General features: G+C 41.7%; 6 non-coding genes across 6 annotated transcripts; all 6 read left to right on the top strand.

Annotated features, from left to right (window-relative positions):
- The first annotated feature begins 1,807 nt into the window (after positions 1-1,807).
- Positions 1,808-1,879, top strand: Trnae-uuc (transfer RNA glutamic acid (anticodon UUC)). Its single transcript has one exon. It is a non-coding gene; the product is annotated as a tRNA-Glu (tRNA).
- A 2,346-nt stretch (positions 1,880-4,225) lies between these two features.
- On the top strand, positions 4,226-4,297 carry Trnae-uuc (transfer RNA glutamic acid (anticodon UUC)). The gene has a single exon. It is a non-coding gene; the product is annotated as a tRNA-Glu (tRNA).
- Positions 4,298-8,445: 4,148 nt separating this feature from the next.
- Positions 8,446-8,517, top strand: Trnae-uuc (transfer RNA glutamic acid (anticodon UUC)). The gene has a single exon. It is a non-coding gene; the product is annotated as a tRNA-Glu (tRNA).
- Positions 8,518-9,251: 734 nt separating this feature from the next.
- Trnae-uuc (transfer RNA glutamic acid (anticodon UUC)) lies at positions 9,252-9,323 on the top strand. Its single transcript has one exon. It is a non-coding gene; the product is annotated as a tRNA-Glu (tRNA).
- Positions 9,324-10,057: 734 nt separating this feature from the next.
- Positions 10,058-10,129, top strand: Trnae-uuc (transfer RNA glutamic acid (anticodon UUC)). The gene has a single exon. It is a non-coding gene; the product is annotated as a tRNA-Glu (tRNA).
- A 2,536-nt stretch (positions 10,130-12,665) lies between these two features.
- Trnae-uuc (transfer RNA glutamic acid (anticodon UUC)) lies at positions 12,666-12,737 on the top strand. The gene has a single exon. It is a non-coding gene; the product is annotated as a tRNA-Glu (tRNA).
- Positions 12,738-12,872: the final 135 nt, after the last annotated feature.

Here is a 12,872-nt window from a genome sequence, read left to right as displayed (position 1 = left end):
TTTACAGATGTTTGTAGTTGACGCAAATACATGCTACAATACGATATATCAGTTTAAACAAGTCTCTAACACACTTGATATACATGTATTCATTAATGTCAGGTCGTCATTCTCATGCACAAGAACTCTGTGCACAAAGACGGCAGGAATACAGCCAGCATTCAGTCCTTTACCATTGCCTGTAAAATATCAGCTTCCAATGTGGTCTAGTGGTTGGGATTCCTGGCTTTCACCCAGGCGGCCCGGGTTCGATTCCCGGCATTGGAACAAATTCTTTTACCATCTGACAAGAAATTGACTTCAATTTCAAGAAGTATATATTAGTCACGTGCAAAGACAAAAGTAAAAGGCATGCATTTTACGTCATAGGAACAAATTCCTGGCTTTGGAACAATTAATTCATCTCACAAGAAAGTGAGTTCACATCAAGAAGTATACATATGTCATGCGTACAGTCAGAAGTAAAATACATGCATCTAAAGTCCTAGATTTATCTTCATGTACATCCCAGTGTCCACATCTTCCAATAAATACATCAGGTAAGCCAATGTGTCATTGCGCAAGACTATCCCACCCCTTACACAACAGTTGTTGAAACACACCACCAGACGTTTCCCTCGGCAAGGGCACACAACTTCCACCACATCAGTCACATCTTAAAGTGAGCCCCATCTCGTCAGTTCCGTCTCTGTGGCGCAATCGGTTAGCGCGTTCGGCTGTTAACCGAAAGGTTGGTGGTTCAAGCCCACCCAGGGACGCACTTGCTTTTTGTAAACATCAGTACTTGATATTTCGCTCTTTTGGATTTTACAGATGTTTGTAGTTGACGCACATACATGCTACAATACGATATATCAGTTTAAACAAGTCTCTAACACACTTGATATACATGTATTCATTAATGTCAGGTCGTCATTCTCATGCACAAGAACTCTGTGCACAAAGACGGCAGGAATACAGCCAGCATTCAGTCCTTTACCATTGCCTGTAAAATATCAGCTTCCAATGTGGTCTAGTGGTTGGGATTCCTGGCTTTCACCCAGGCGGCCCGGGTTCGATTCCCGGCATTGGAACAAATTCTTTTACCATCTGACAAGAAATTGACTTCAATTTCAAGAAGTATATATTAGTCACGTGCAAAGTCAAAAGTAAAAGGCATGCATTTTACGTCATAGGAACAAATTCCTGGCTTTGGAACAATTAATTCATCTCACAAGAAAGTGAGTTCACATCAAGAAGTATACATATGTCATGCGTACAGTCAGAAGTAAAATACATGCATCTAAAGTCCTAGATTTATCTTCATGTACATCCCAGTGTCCACATCTTCCAATAAATACATCAGGTAAGCCAATGTGTCATTGCGCAAGACTATCCCACCCCTTACACAACAGTTGTTGAAACACACCACCAGACGTTTCCCTCGGCAAGGGCACATAACTTCCACCACATCAGTCACATCTTAAAGTGAGCCCCATCTAGTCAGTTCCGTCTCTGTGGCGCAATCGGTTAGCGCGTTCGGCTGTTAACCGAAAGGTTGGTGGTTCAAGCCCACCCAGGGACGCACTTGCTTTTTGTAAACATCAGTACTTGATATTTCGCTCTTTTGGATTTTACAGATGTTTGTAGTTGACGCAAATACATGCTACAATACGATATATCAGTTTAAACAAGTCTCTAACACACTTGATATACATGTATTCATTAATGTCAGGTCGTCATTCTCATGCACAAGAACTCTGTGCACAAAGACGGCAGGAATACAGCCAGCATTCAGTCCTTTACCATTGCCTGTAAAATATCAGCTTCCAATGTGGTCTAGTGGTTAGGATTCCTGGCTTTCACCCAGGCGGCCCGGGTTCGATTCCCGGCATTGGAACAAATTCTTTTACCATCTGACAAGAAATTGACTTCAATTTCAAGAAATATATTTTAGTCACGTGCAAAGTCAAAAGTAAAAGGCATGCATTTTACGTCATAGGAACAAATTCCTGGCTTTGAAACAATTAATTCATCTCACAAGAAAGTGAGTTCACATCAAGAAGTATACATATGTCATGCGTACAGTCAGAAGTAAAATACATGCATCTAAAGTCCTAGATTTATCTTCATGTACATCCCAGTGTCCACATCTTCCAATAAATACATCAGGTAAGCCAATGTGTCATTGCGCAAGACTATCCCACCCCTTACACAACAGTTGTTGAAACACACCACCAGACGTTTCCCTCGGCAAGGGCACATAACTTCCACCACATCAGTCACATCTTAAAGTGAGCCCCATCTCGTCAGTTCCGTCTCTGTGGCGCAATCGGTTAGCGCGTTCGGCTGTTAACCGAAAGGTTGGTGGTTCAAGCCCACCCAGGGACGCACTTGACTTTTGTAAACATCAGTACTTGATATTTCGCTCTTTTGGATTTTACAGATGTTTGTAGTTGACGCAAATACATGCTACAATACGATATATCAGTTTAAACAAGTCTCTAACACACTTGATATACATGTATTCATTAATGTCAGGTCGTCATTCTCATGCACAAGAACTCTGTGCACAAAGACGGCAGGAATACAGCCAGCATTCAGTCCTTTACCATTGCCTGTAAAATATCAGCTTCCAATGTGGTCTAGTGGTTGGGATTCCTGGCTTTCACCCAGGCGGCCCGGGTTCGATTCCCGGCATTGGAACAAATTCTTTTACCATCTGACAAGAAATTGACTTCAATTTCAAGAAGTATATATTAGTCACGTGCAAAGACAAAAGTAAAAGGCATGCATTTTACATCATAGGAACAAATTCCTGGCTTTGGAACAATTAATTCATCTCACAAGAAAGTGAGTTCACATCAAGAAGTATACATATGTCATGCGTACAGTCAGAAGTAAAATACATGCATCTAAAGTCCTAGATTTATCTTCATGTACATCCCAGTGTCCACATCTTCCAATAAATACATCAGGTAAGCCAATGTGTCATTGCGCAAGACTATCCCACCCCTTACACAACAGTTGTTGAAACACACCACCAGACGTTTCCCTCGGCAAGGGCACACAACTTCCACCACATCAGTCACATCTTAAAGTGAGCCCCATCTCGTCAGTTCCGTCTCTGTGGCGCAATCGGTTAGCGCGTTCGGCTGTTAACCGAAAGGTTGGTGGTTCAAGCCCACCCAGGGACGCACTTGCTTTTTGTAAACATCAGTACTTGATATTTCGCTCTTTTGGATTTTACAGATGTTTGTAGTTGACGCACATACATGCTACAATACGATATATCAGTTTAAACAAGTCTCTAACACACTTGATATACATGTATTCATTAATGTCAGGTCGTCATTCTCATGCACAAGAACTCTGTGCACAAAGACGGCAGGAATACAGCCAGCATTCAGTCCTTTACCATTGCCTGTAAAATATCAGCTTCCAATGTGGTCTAGTGGTTGGGATTCCTGGCTTTCACCCAGGCGGCCCGGGTTCGATTCCCGGCATTGGAACAAATTCTTTTACCATCTGACAAGAAATTGACTTCAATTTCAAGAAGTATATATTAGTCACGTGCAAAGACAAAAGTAAAAGGCATGCATTTTACGTCATAGGAACAAATTCCTGGCTTTGGAACAATTAATTCATCTCACAAGAAAGTGAGTTCACATCAAGAAGTATACATATGTCATGCGTACAGTCAGAAGTAAAATACATGCATCTAAAGTCCTAGATTTATCTTCATGTACATCCCAGTGTCCACATCTTCCAATAAATACATCAGGTAAGCCAATGTGTCATTGCGCAAGACTATCCCACCCCTTACACAACAGTTGTTGAAACACACCACCAGACGTTTCCCTCGGCAAGGGCACATAACTTCCACCACATCAGTCACATCTTAAAGTGAGCCCCATCTCGTCAGTTCCGTCTCTGTGGCGCAATCGGTTAGCGCGTTCGGCTGTTAACCGAAAGGTTGGTGGTTCAAGCACACCCAGGGACGCACTTGCTTTTTGTAAACATCAGTACTTGATATTTCGCTCTTTTGGATTTTACAGATGTTTGTAGTTGACGCAAATACATGCTACAATACGATATATCAGTTTAAACAAGTCTCTAACACACTTGATATACATGTATTCATTAATGTCAGGTCGTCATTCTCATGCACAAGAACTCTGTGCACAAAGACGGCAGGAATACAGCCAGCATTCAGTCCTTTACCATTGCCTGTAAAATATCAGCTTCCAATGTGGTCTAGTGGTTAGGATTCCTGGCTTTCACCCAGGCGGCCCGGGTTCGATTCCCGGCATTGGAACAAATTCTTTTACCATCTGACAAGAAATTGACTTCAATTTCAAGAAGTATATATTAGTCACGTGCAAAGTCAAAAGTAAAAGGCATGCATTTTACGTCATAGGAACAAATTCCTGGCTTTGGAACAATTAATTCATCTCACAAGAAAGTGAGTTCACATCAAGAAGTATACATATGTCATGTGTACAGTCAGAAGTAAAATACATGCATCTAAAGTCCTAGATTTATCTTCATGTACATCCCAGTGTCCACATCTTCCAATAAATACATCAGGTAAGCCAATGTGTCATTGCGCAAGACTATCCCACCCCTTACACAACAGTTGTTGAAACACACCACCAGACGTTTCCCTCGGCAAGGGCACATAACTTCCATCACATCAGTCACATCTTAAAGTGAGCCCCATCTCGTCAGTTCCGTCTCTGTGGCGCAATCGGTTAGCGCGTTCGGCTGTTAACCGAAAGGTTGGTGGTTCAAGCCCACCCAGGGACGCACTTGCTTTTTGTAAACATCAGTACTTGATATTTCGCTCTTTTGGATTTTACAGATGTTTGTAGTTGACGCAAATACATGCTACAATACGATATATCAGTTTAAACAAGTCTCTAACACACTTGATATACATGTATTCATTAATGTCAGGTCGTCATTCTCATGCACAAGAACTCTGTGCACAAAGACGGCAGGAATACAGCCAGCATTCAGTCCTTTACCACTGCCTGTAAAATATCAGCTTCCAATGTGGTCTAGTGGTTAGGATTCCTGGCTTTCACCCAGGCGGCCCGGGTTCCATTCCCGCCACTGGAACAAATTCTTTTACCATCTGACAAGAAATTGACTTCAATTTCAAGAAATATATATTAGTCACGTGCAAAGTCAAAAGTAAAAGGCATGCATTTTACGTCATAGGAACAAATTCCTGGCTTTGGAACAATTAATTCATCTCACAAGAAAGTGAGTTCACATCAAGAAGTATACATATGTCATGTGTACAGTCAGAAGTAAAATACATGCATCTAAAGTCCTAGATTTATCTTCATGTACATCCCAGTGTCCACATCTTCCAATAAATACATCAGGTAAGCCAATGTGTCATTGCGCAAGACTATCCCACCCCTTACACAACAGTTGTTGAAACACACCACCAGACGTTTCCCTCGGCAAGGGCACATAACTTCCATCACATCAGTCACATCTTAAAGTGAGCCCTATCTCGTCAGTTCCGTCTCTGTGGCGCAATCGGTTAGCGCGTTCGGCTGTTAACCGAGAGGTTGGTGGTTCAAGCCCACCCAGGGACGCACTTGCTTTTTGTAAACATCAGTACTTGATATTTCGCTCTTTTGGATTTTACAGATGTTTGTAGTTGACGCAAATACATGCTACAATACGATATATCAGTTTAAACAAGTCTCTAACACACTTGATATACATGTATTCATTAATGTCAGGTCGTCATTCTCATGCACAAGAACTCTGTGCACAAAGACGGCAGGAATACAGCCAGCATTCAGTCCTTTACCATTGCCTGTAAAATATCAGCTTCCAATGTGGTCTAGTGGTTAGGATTCCTGGCTTTCACCCAGGCGGCCCGGGTTCCATTCCCGGCATTGGAACAAATTCTTTTACCATCTGACAAGAAATTGAGTTCAATTTCAAGAAGTATATATTAGTCACGTGCAAAGACAAAAGTAAAAGGCATGCATTTTACGTCATAGGAACAAATTCCTGGCTTTGGAACAATTAATTCATCTCACAAGAAAGTGAGTTCACATCAAGAAGTATACATATGTCATGTGTACAGTCAGAAGTAAAATACATGCATCTAAAGTCCTAGATTTATCTTCATGTACATCCCAGTGTCCACATCTTCCAATAAATACATCAGGTAAGCCAATGTGTCATTGCGCAAGACTATCCCACCCCTTACACAACAGTTGTTGAAACACACCACCAGACGTTTCCCTCGGCAAGGGCACATAACTTCCATCACATCAGTCACATCTTAAAGTGAGCCCCATCTCGTCAGTTCCGTCTCTGTGGCGCAATCGGTTAGCGCGTTCGGCTGTTAACCGAAAGGTTGGTGGTTCAAGCCCACCCAGGGACGCACTTGCTTTTTGTAAACATCAGTACTTGATATTTCGCTCTTTTGGATTTTACAGATGTTTGTAGTTGACGCAAATACATGCTACAATACGATATATCAGTTTAAACAAGTCTCTAACACACTTGATATACATGTATTCATTAATGTCAGGTCGTCATTCTCATGCACAAGAACTCTGTGCACAAAGACGGCAGGAATACAGCCAGCATTCAGTCCTTTACCACTGCCTGTAAAATATCAGCTTCCAATGTGGTCTAGTGGTTAGGATTCCTGGCTTTCACCCAGGCGGCCCGGGTTCCATTCCCGGCATTGGAACAAATTCTTTTACCATCTGACAAGAAATTGAGTTCAATTTCAAGAAGTATATATTAGTCACGTGCAAAGTCAAAAGTAAAAGGCATGCATTTTACGTCATAGGAACAAATTCCTGGCTTTGGAACAATTAATTCATCTCACAAGAAAGTGAGTTCACATCAAGAAGTATACATATGTCATGCGTACAGTCAGAAGTAAAATACATGCATCTAAAGTCCTAGATTTATCTTCATGTACATCCCAGTGTCCACATCTTCCAATAAATACATCAGGTAAGCCAATGTGTCATTGCGCAAGACTATCCCACCCCTTACACAACAGTTGTAGTAGTATAGGGAATGGGGGTTCTGGACCACTTCACATATAGAGTGTGCTAAAGCTAAGCAAAAGCTAAGCAAAAGCTAAACAAAGCTAAGGAAATTAGCTTTGCTTAGCTTTTGCTTAGCTTTTGCTTAGCTTTAGCACACTCTATATGTGAAGTGGTCCAGAACCCCCATTCCCTATACTACTGTTGTTGAAACACACCACCAGACGTTTCCCTCGGCAAGGGCACATAACTTCCACCATATCAGTCACATCTTAAAGTGAGCCCCATCTCGTCAGTTCCGTCTCTGTGGCGCAATCGGTTAGCGCGTTCGGCTGTTAACCGAAAGGTTGGTGGTTCAAGCCCACCCAGGGACGCACTTGCTTTTTGTAAACATCAGTACTTGATATTTCGCTCTTTTGGATTTTACAGATGTTTGTAGTTGACGCAAATACATGCTACAATACGATATATCAGTTTAAACAAGTCTCTAACACACTTGATATACATGTATTCATTAATGTCAGGTCGTCATTCTCATGCACAAGAACTCTGTGCACAAAGACGGCAGGAATACAGCCAGCATTCAGTCCTTTACCATTGCCTGTAAAATATCAGCTTCCAATGTGGTCTAGTGGTTAGGATTCCTGGCTTTCACCCAGGCGGCCCGGGTTCGATTCCCGCCATTGGAACAAATTCTTTTACCATCTGACAAGAAATTGAGTTCAATTTCAAGAAGTATATATTAGTCACGTGCAAAGTCAAAAGTAAAAGGCATGCATTTTACGTCATAGGAACAAATTCCTGGCTTTGGAACAATTAATTCATCTCACAAGAAAGTGAGTTCACATCAAGAAGTATACATATGTCATGTGTACAGTCAGAAGTAAAATACATGCATCTAAAGTCCTAGATTTATCTTCATGTACATCCCAGTGTCCACATCTTCCAATAAATACATCAGGTAAGCCAATGTGTCATTGCGCAAGACTATCCCACCCCTTACACAACAGTTGTTGAAACACACCACCAGACGTTTCCCTCGGCAAGGGCACATAACTTCCATCACATCAGTCACATCTTAAAGTGAGCCCCATCTCGTCAGTTCCGTCTCTGTGGCGCAATCGGTTAGCGCGTTCGGCTGTTAACCGAAAGGTTGGTGGTTCAAGCCCACCCAGGGACGCACTTGCTTTTTGTAAACATCAGTACTTGATATTTCGCTCTTTTGGATTTTACAGATGTTTGTAGTTGACGCAAATACATGCTACAATACGATATATCAGTTTAAACAAGTCTCTAACACACTTGATATACATGTATTCATTAATGTCAGGTCGTCATTCTCATGCACAAGAACTCTGTGCACAAAGACGGCAGGAATACAGCCAGCATTCAGTCCTTTACCATTGCCTGTAAAATATCAGCTTCCAATGTGGTCTAGTGGTTAGGATTCCTGGCTTTCACCCAGGCGGCCCGGGTTCGATTCCCGGCATTGGAACAAATTCTTTTACCATCTGACAAGAAATTGAGTTCAATTTCAAGAAGTATATATTAGTCACGTGCAAAGACAAAAGTAAAAGGCATGCATTTTACGTCATAGGAACAAATTCCTGGCTTTGGAACAATTAATTCATCTCACAAGAAAGTGAGTTCACATCAAGAAGTATACATATGTCATGTGTACAGTCAGAAGTAAAATACATGCATCTAAAGTCCTAGATTTATCTTCATGTACATCCCAGTGTCCACATCTTCCAATAAATACATCAGGTAAGCCAATGTGTCATTGCGCAAGACTATCCCACCCCTTACACAACAGTTGTTGAAACACACCACCAGACGTTTCCCTCGGCAAGGGCACATAACTTCCATCACATCAGTCACATCTTAAAGTGAGCCCTATCTCGTCAGTTCCGTCTCTGTGGCGCAATCGGTTAGCGCGTTCGGCTGTTAACCGAGAGGTTGGTGGTTCAAGCCCACCCAGGGACGCACTTGCTTTTTGTAAACATCAGTACTTGATATTTCGCTCTTTTGGATTTTACAGATGTTTGTAGTTGACGCAAATACATGCTACAATACGATATATCAGTTTAAACAAGTCTCTAACACACTTGATATACATGTATTCATTAATGTCAGGTCGTCATTCTCATGCACAAGAACTCTGTGCACAAAGACGGCAGGAATACAGCCAGCATTCAGTCCTTTACCATTGCCTGTAAAATATCAGCTTCCAATGTGGTCTAGTGGTTAGGATTCCTGGCTTTCACCCAGGCGGCCCGGGTTCGATTCCCGGCATTGGAACAAATTCTTTTACCATCTGACAAGAAATTGAGTTCAATTTCAAGAAGTATATATTAGTCACGTGCAAAGACAAAAGTAAAAGGCATGCATTTTACGTCATAGGAACAAATTCCTGGCTTTGGAACAATTAATTCATCTCACAAGAAAGTGAGTTCACATCAAGAAGTATACATATGTCATGTGTACAGTCAGAAGTAAAATACATGCATCTAAAGTCCTAGATTTATCTTCATGTACATCCCAGTGTCCACATCTTCCAATAAATACATCAGGTAAGCCAATGTGTCATTGCGCAAGACTATCCCACCCCTTACACAACAGTTGTTGAAACACACCACCAGACGTTTCCCTCGGCAAGGGCACATAACTTCCATCACATCAGTCACATCTTAAAGTGAGCCCTATCTCGTCAGTTCCGTCTCTGTGGCGCAATCGGTTAGCGCGTTCGGCTGTTAACCGAGAGGTTGGTGGTTCAAGCCCACCCAGGGACGCACTTGCTTTTTGTAAACATCAGTACTTGATATTTCGCTCTTTTGGATTTTACAGATGTTTGTAGTTGACGCAAATACATGCTACAATACGATATATCAGTTTAAACAAGTCTCTAACACACTTGATATACATGTATTCATTAATGTCAGGTCGTCATTCTCATGCACAAGAACTCTGTGCACAAAGACGGCAGGAATACAGCCAGCATTCAGTCCTTTACCATTGCCTGTAAAATATCAGCTTCCAATGTGGTCTAGTGGTTAGGATTCCTGGCTTTCACCCAGGCGGCCCGGGTTCGATTCCCGGCATTGGAACAAATTCTTTTACCATCTGACAAGAAATTGAGTTCAATTTCAAGAAGTATATATTAGTCACGTGCAAAGACAAAAGTAAAAGGCATGCATTTTACGTCATAGGAACAAATTCCTGGCTTTGGAACAATTAATTCATCTCACAAGAAAGTGAGTTCACATCAAGAAGTATACATATGTCATGTGTACAGTCAGAAGTAAAATACATGCATCTAAAGTCCTAGATTTATCTTCATGTACATCCCAGTGTCCACATCTTCCAATAAATACATCAGGTAAGCCAATGTGTCATTGCGCAAGACTATCCCACCCCTTACACAACAGTTGTTGAAACACACCACCAGACGTTTCCCTCGGCAAGGGCACATAACTTCCATCACATCAGTCACATCTTAAAGTGAGCCCTATCTCGTCAGTTCCGTCTCTGTGGCGCAATCGGTTAGCGCGTTCGGCTGTTAACCGAGAGGTTGGTGGTTCAAGCCCACCCAGGGACGCACTTGCTTTTTGTAAACATCAGTACTTGATATTTCGCTCTTTTGGATTTTACAGATGTTTGTAGTTGACGCAAATACATGCTACAATACGATATATCAGTTTAAACAAGTCTCTAACACACTTGATATACATGTATTCATTAATGTCAGGTCGTCATTCTCATGCACAAGAACTCTGTGCACAAAGACGGCAGGAATACAGCCAGCATTCAGTCCTTTACCACTGCCTGTAAAATATCAGCTTCCAATGTGGTCTAGTGGTTAGGATTCCTGGCTTTCACCCAGGCGGCCCGGGTTCCATTCCCGGCATTGGAACAAATTCTTTTACCATCTGACAAGAAATTGAGTTCAATTTCAAGAAGTATATATTAGTCACGTGCAAAGTCAAAAGTAAAAGGCATGCATTTTACGTCATAGGAACAAATTCCTGGCTTTGGAACAATTAATTCATCTCACAAGAAAGTGAGTTCACATCAAGAAGTATACATATGTCATGCGTACAGTCAGAAGTAAAATACATGCATCTAAAGTCCTAGATTTATCTTCATGTACATCCCAGTGTCCACATCTTCCAATAAATACATCAGGTAAGCCAATGTGTCATTGCGCAAGACTATCCCACCCCTTACACAACAGTTGTAGTAGTATAGGGAATGGGGGTTCTGGACCACTTCACATATAGAGTGTGCTAAAGCTAAGCAAAAGCTAAGCAAAAGCTAAACAAAGCTAAGGAAATTAGCTTTGCTTAGCTTTTGCTTAGCTTTTGCTTAGCTTTAGCACACTCTATATGTGAAGTGGTCCAGAACCCCCATTCCCTATACTACTGTTGTTGAAACACACCACCAGACGTTTCCCTCGGCAAGGGCACATAACTTCCACCATATCAGTCACATCTTAAAGTGAGCCCCATCTCGTCAGTTCCGTCTCTGTGGCGCAATCGGTTAGCGCGTTCGGCTGTTAACCGAAAGGTTGGTGGTTCAAGCCCACCCAGGGACGCACTTGCTTTTTGTAAACATCAGTACTTGATATTTCGCTCTTTTGGATTTTACAGATGTTTGTAGTTGACGCAAATACATGCTACAATACGATATATCAGTTTAAACAAGTCTCTAACACACTTGATATACATGTATTCATTAATGTCAGGTCGTCATTCTCATGCACAAGAACTCTGTGCACAAAGACGGCAGGAATACAGCCAGCATTCAGTCCTTTACCATTGCCTGTAAAATATCAGCTTCCAATGTGGTCTAGTGGTTAGGATTCCTGGCTTTCACCCAGGCGGCCCGGGTTCGATTCCCGCCATTGGAACAAATTCTTTTACCATCTGACAAGAAATTGAGTTCAATTTCAAGAAGTATATATTAGTCACGTGCAAAGTCAAAAGTAAAAGGCATGCATTTTACGTCATAGGAACAAATTCCTGGCTTTGGAACAATTAATTCATCTCACAAGAAAGTGAGTTCACATCAAGAAGTATACATATGTCATGTGTACAGTCAGAAGTAAAATACATGCATCTAAAGTCCTAGATTTATCTTCATGTACATCCCAGTGTCCACATCTTCCAATAAATACATCAGGTAAGCCAATGTGTCATTGCGCAAGACTATCCCACCCCTTACACAACAGTTGTTGAAACACACCACCAGACGTTTCCCTCGGCAAGGGCACATAACTTCCATCACATCAGTCACATCTTAAAGTGAGCCCCATCTCGTCAGTTCCGTCTCTGTGGCGCAATCGGTTAGCGCGTTCGGCTGTTAACCGAAAGGTTGGTGGTTCAAGCCCACCCAGGGACGCACTTGCTTTTTGTAAACATCAGTACTTGATATTTCGCTCTTTTGGATTTTACAGATGTTTGTAGTTGACGCAAATACATGCTACAATACGATATATCAGTTTAAACAAGTCTCTAACACACTTGATATACATGTATTCATTAATGTCAGGTCGTCATTCTCATGCACAAGAACTCTGTGCACAAAGACGGCAGGAATACAGCCAGCATTCAGTCCTTTACCATTGCCTGTAAAATATCAGCTTCCAATGTGGTCTAGTGGTTAGGATTCCTGGCTTTCACCCAGGCGGCCCGGGTTCGATTCCCGGCATTGGAACAAATTCTTTTACCATCTGACAAGAAATTGAGTTCAATTTCAAGAAGTATATATTAGTCACGTGCAAAGACAAAAGTAAAAGGCATGCATTTTACGTCATAGGAACAAATTCCTGGCTTTGGAACAATTAATTCA

This window comes from Haliotis asinina, chromosome 3, assembly GCF_037392515.1.
Source record: "Haliotis asinina isolate JCU_RB_2024 chromosome 3, JCU_Hal_asi_v2, whole genome shotgun sequence".
Taxonomy (NCBI): Eukaryota; Metazoa; Mollusca; class Gastropoda; order Lepetellida; family Haliotidae; genus Haliotis; species Haliotis asinina.
This window is presented reverse-complemented; position numbering and strand designations above follow the sequence as displayed.